The sequence below is a fragment of the Eumetopias jubatus genome, unplaced genomic scaffold, assembly GCF_037043125.1.
Source record: "Eumetopias jubatus isolate StellerSeaLion01/CBP00866 unplaced genomic scaffold, mEumJub1_p1.0 scaffold_5, whole genome shotgun sequence".
Classification (NCBI taxonomy): domain Eukaryota; kingdom Metazoa; phylum Chordata; class Mammalia; order Carnivora; family Otariidae; genus Eumetopias; species Eumetopias jubatus.
The window spans coordinates 146,835,659-146,841,252 of NW_028274811.1; positions in this window are offsets into that span (position 1 = coordinate 146,835,659).

Below are 5,594 nucleotides of genomic sequence, written 5' to 3' on the forward strand. Positions count from 1 at the left end.
AAGGCTGGTCACCCTCTGTCACCATACAAAGTTATTTTTTAAAAAATTTTATTTTATAAATTCATTTAATTGACATATAGTGTATTATTAGTTTCAGAGGTAGAATGTAGTGTTTCATCAGTTGCATATAACACCCGGTGCTCATCACATCACGTGCCCTCCTTAATGCCCATCCCCCAGTTACCCCATCTCCCCACCCACCTCCCCTCTAGCAACCGTCAGTTTGTTTCCTAGAGTTAAGTGTCTCTTATGGTTTGTCTCCCTCTCTGATTTCATCTTATTTTATTTTTCCTTCCCCTCCCCTATGATCCTGTTTTGTTTCTTAAATTCCACATATATGTGAGATCATATGATAATTGCCTTTCTCTGGTTGTCTTTCGCTTAGCATAATACCCTCTAGTTCCATCCACGTTGTTGCACATGGCAAGATTTCATTTTTTTTGATGACTGAGTAATATTCCATTTTATATATGTATGTATATATACACCACATCTTCTTTATCCATTCATCTGTCAGTGGACATCTGGGCTCTTTCCGCAGTTTGGCTGTTGTGGTCATTGCTGCTATAAACATTGGGGGGAATGTACCCCTTCAAATCTGTATATTTGTATCCTTTGGGTAAATACCTAGTAGTGCAATTGCTGGGTCGTAGGGTAGCTCTATTTTTAACTTTTTGAGGAACCTCCAAAGTTATTTTTTTTTAAGATTTTATTTATTTGAGAGAGAGAGAGCAAGAGTATGAGTGGGGGGAGGGGCAGAAGAGAGGGACAAGCAGACTCCCCGCTGAGCACAGAGCCCAACGCGGGACTTGATCCCAGGACCCTGAGATCATGACCTGAGCCGAAGTCAGATGCTTAACTGACTGAGCCACCCAGGCGGCCCAGTCACTGTACAAAGCTGTTACAGTATTATTGACTGTATTCCCTATGCTGTGCATGACATCTCCATGACTTATTTATTTTATAACTGGAAATTTGTACCTCTTAATCTCCTTTACCTGTTTCACCCTCCCCCAACCCCTTCCCGCTCTGGTAACCGCTAGTTTGTTTCCTGTACCCATGAGTCTGTTTCTGTTTTGTTTTGTTTTGTTTATTCATTCGTTTTGTTTTTAAGAATCCGCATACAAGTAAAATCATCTGTTACTTGTCTTTCTCCATCCGACCTATTTCGCTGTGCATAATACCCTCTAGGTCCATCCATGTTGTGGCAAATGGTAAGATTTCCTTCTTTTTATGGCTGAATGATGTTCTCTCTATATATCAGGTCTTCTTTCTTCCATTCATCTATCCATGGACGCTTCGGTTGATTCCATAGCTTGGCTGTTGTAAATCATGCTGCGATAGACATAGGGGTGCATATTTTTATGTCAGCGTGTAGAGTTTCACTACACTGGGTTTACAAGCTGCATCATATTTAATAGTATGGATGGGCCATAATTTAGTTGATCTCATTACAAATAACTTTGGTCTTTGCATTTCAAACAGGTAAATGCATTTGCTATCTTACCCCCATTCTTAGTAAATTCTACCCTGAGACATTATTCCATTTCTCTGTGAAAAGTGTGGCCTTTTTATTTCCAGCAGATTCACATGATTCCTGTGCTTCCAAAACTCACCTGTTGCCCAACCTCCTTCTATATTAGCCTGCCACTTCTTTCCAGCATATGATAATGGTTGGCTGGTGCATTTGTTCAACAAATATTCGATACTTTGTATGTGCAGAGAACTGTGATGTCTTTGAGGGGCCACAGTAATTAGGGGGGGCGCAGGCTCTGTCTTCGAATGACCCTGCTATACTGCAAGGATGCCGTGTCACAAGGCAGAAGAAGCCAGACTCTGTGGCAGAGTGACCTGAGGGCTATGGATATTGCATCCTAAGGAGACTTGGACGAGCTGCCCTTGCTTTCTCAATGGAGAAATGGTCACATGAATAGGAGACTGGTGTTTGATCTGGAACTCAGAGGGACTTGAGGTTGTCATCCTAGACCAGGAGGGATGTGTTCGAGGCAGAAGTGTGGATGTGGGAAGTGTGGGGCATGAGTAAAATTAGTGAGTGCTCAAATTTGATCTGGGTGTTTTGGGATAGGAGGAAGTCGATGAGGAACAGACCTACCTCTGTTGCCCATTCAGCATCTGTTCATTTTCATGTTAGCACCACTGTGAGGTTTCTGTTGACATTTCCTTGCTTTCCCGTACAGCTGTAACAAATTCAAAATATTTACTCTTTTTTAATTTGCAGTAAATACGGATTTACTGCATTCTATATTATTCTTGACATTTTTTTTTTTCTCCTGGCGTTCTGTATCTAATATTCCTTTACTCAACATCATTTCAAATGAACTCGTCTAATTTTGAGCCCTGGCTTTGAATTCCATATTACAGATGATGGAACCTGAGGCCTGAGGCTCATGTTGGAGCTAGTGCGGACCCAGGTGCTCTGGGTCCCGAGTCTGTGCTAGCATCCCCCAGGGTTCCTCTCCTACACCTGTTGGGGGGTGGGGTGGGTCCCTGGGACATTGTAGGCAATTCTTCACCTTTTGCAAGACAGAAGCAGGAATCAGACCTCCTGCAGCTGTGTCTGACCCCCTTCACTGCTGGGGACGGACTTGCCAAATTGATGCAACTTGACGTTCCTCTTTCTGGACTTAGACTCAGGAATTGTTCCTTTTGTGTTTTTACAACCATATTCACCATCGCCTGGCTTTTAATATTTTGAAATACAGGCCTTAAGACACTTAGGGATGACTTTTCAACCATGGAGGCCTTTCTTGTGATGTCCTGGATGACCTTTCCACATCTCTGGCTAATGAACTAAAGAATAAAATACCGTATGTTCACAGCACTTCTGCATTTCACAGCATTGCATTATGTGCTAATCATTCGATAATTTTGTGGCAGCGAATTCAGGGTCTTTATTGACTTCTTCTTGTGAAATCTCACCTAAGAGGCTGATTCCCTGCCAGTGAACTTGTCGTTTTCCATAGAAATTCTCCCGAAACTTTGCCGTAAGCACTACTCAGTGGCACTGGCAGAAAGTGTGTGGGTCTGCACAATGATGTTTTCCATCACTTGGACAAAGACTGTCTTGGTTTCTATCCCCTCTCGTCCCTAGTCCGTCAGTCAGTGGTATTTACTACATGTCAGACTCTCTTCTAGGCCCTGGGGATATCAAGTGAACGGAACTAAGGCTCAGTTCAAGGCTTATATCTGAGTAGGTTAAACAGGCCATAAACAAGTATGTCAGTTGAGTGATTTCAAGTAGTTTTAAGTGAAAAGAAGAGAAAAATCAGAGAATCTGGTAGAGAGTAGGACACGGTGCTGTAGCTGGCCTGGTCGGGGATGCCTTTGAGTGGGGGACATCTGAGTGAGATTAGAAAGGAGGAAGTTTGGAATGACCTAGAGAAAAGACTTCTGGACCCACATGCCAATAGGTGCTGTCTGAAAGGTGATGAGTTTGGTGAGTAAAAGGACCAGAGGGGCGGTCCGAGCACGTGTGCGTGTGTGTGCGTGTGTGTGCACGTGCGTGCACACTCGTGTGTGGTCTGGGAACGGGACCCGGGGGTGCTGGCGAAGGTACTGAAGTGGATGGGGCTGACCCCAAAGCAGTTCTTGGTTTGGGTCAGGGCAGCTACCATTTTACTCTCTGCTTCAATGAGTTAGACTCTTTCGAACTCCTTACAAAGAGTACTCCGGTTACAATGTAGAGAATGGACTGTGGAGGGGGGGCGAGAGTGAAAAGCCCCAAGACTGACTAGAGGGGCTCCTGCTGAGTCCAGGGGAGAGACGGAGTGGTTTAATCTGGAACTGTAGCTGTGGAGACGAGCGAAGAGGACAGGGGTATGATCCAGTCGGCATGGTTCAGTGATGGTTTACAGTATCCTGTGGGGAAATTAGAGAAAACAAAATGCCTCTAGCTGTGACAGGGATTTGAGGCAGGAAGCAGATTTGGGGAGAAGCAGTGGTTAGTTTGGTCCATGTTTAGTTGGAGGTAATTCTTTGTCAGTCAAGTAGAAGTGAAAAGCAGGTGGAAGTTGCAGTTTTGGGGACGGGGAGGAGGCTGAGGTAGGAATTTCTATTCACCAAGTGATGGATCATCCCCTACGTCACGGGTCCCCCAAGAGGGTGTAGGGGTGGTGGCCCGAGGATGACACAAGACACTGGGAAGGCTGTCCCCGGTGCGCCGAGGCTGGTGCTCTTTCATCCTTGGCTGGACTAAATCTTGCTCAGGAAAGTCTCTGGCTCTAGTGTCGGTGAATCATGCTGCCGCTAGTTATTTAGTGAAATTTCTGTCCCCACAGAAACACATGTTCAGGCCTGTTGTGAAGTTGGCTGGTAGAAATAGGGCATCTTCTGACCCTTTCAGACAGGGTATCCCACAGCTTCCAATCCCTCGTCGATAAGTGATCAGTGCAGAAATGTGGGAAGGACAGGGGTGGTATCTGCAGAACAGTAGGATGAACCTGGGCTTTGAAGCCAGGGACTTTTCTGTGAACATTTTTCGTTCTTCTGTTTACCTGGGAGGACTCCTTCCTTGAGTCTCCACGTGTATGAAATAGGAAAGAAGAGTCATACTTATTTTATAGGTTTATCCCAGCAACAGAAAGAGATACATTCGTAACTGTACATAAGCACAGCACCCTCTCTGCAGTTTCTTAAATTTTATTATTCTCTGATGGGTGGAATCTTTGACTTTGATATGATAATGTCTTAGTATTTTTTAATTTTAGTGATGATTTCTTATTCTTGCTTTCATTTTATTTTTTTAAGAGAGGGAGAGAGAGAGTGAGCAAGAGTGAGCAAGGGAGGAGGGGCAGAGGGAGAGGTAGCAAGAGAATCTTCAGCAGACTGCGGCTCAGCCCGGAGCCTGACGTGGGGCTCAGTCTCACGACCCACAGGTCATGACCTGAGCCGAAATCAAGGGTCGGAGGCTTAACCGACTGAGCCACGCAGGAGCCCCACTTATTCTTGTTTTTAATAAACTGACCCCCAAATTACAATTTCATTCGTCCCCGCTTATTTCTGGGGATATGTTCCAAGACCCTCAGTGGATGCCTAAAACCACAAATAGTACCGAATCCTACATACCCTATGTGTTTTTGTAATACGTATCGATGATAAAGTTCAGTTTATAAATCAGGCATAGTAAGAGATTGACAACAACAGCTAATACCGAGAGAGCAGTTATGACAACATACTGTAATAAAAGTTATGTGAACGTGGCCTCTCTCAAAATATCTTACTGTCCTGTACTCAGCCGCCTTCTTGTGATGGTGTGAGGTAATGAGATGCCTGTCTGACGAGAGGAGATGCAGTGAGTGGTGCAGGCACTGTGATGGCCTGTGAGGCTACTGTTTGCCTTCTGACGGGATGTCAGAAGGAAGATCACCTGCCTCTGGACTATGTTTGACCACAGGAGGCTGGGACGACGGACAGCGGAGCCACGAACAAATAAGGAGGGATGACTGTGATGCTCTTGAGGCCTTCTGTCTTGTGTTTTGTTTTTTAAAAACTGAAGATCGTGACAGATCCGAATAAACACAGATGTATCGACTGTGACACGTCTGATCCATTGGGTTGAATAGGTATCATTGGAT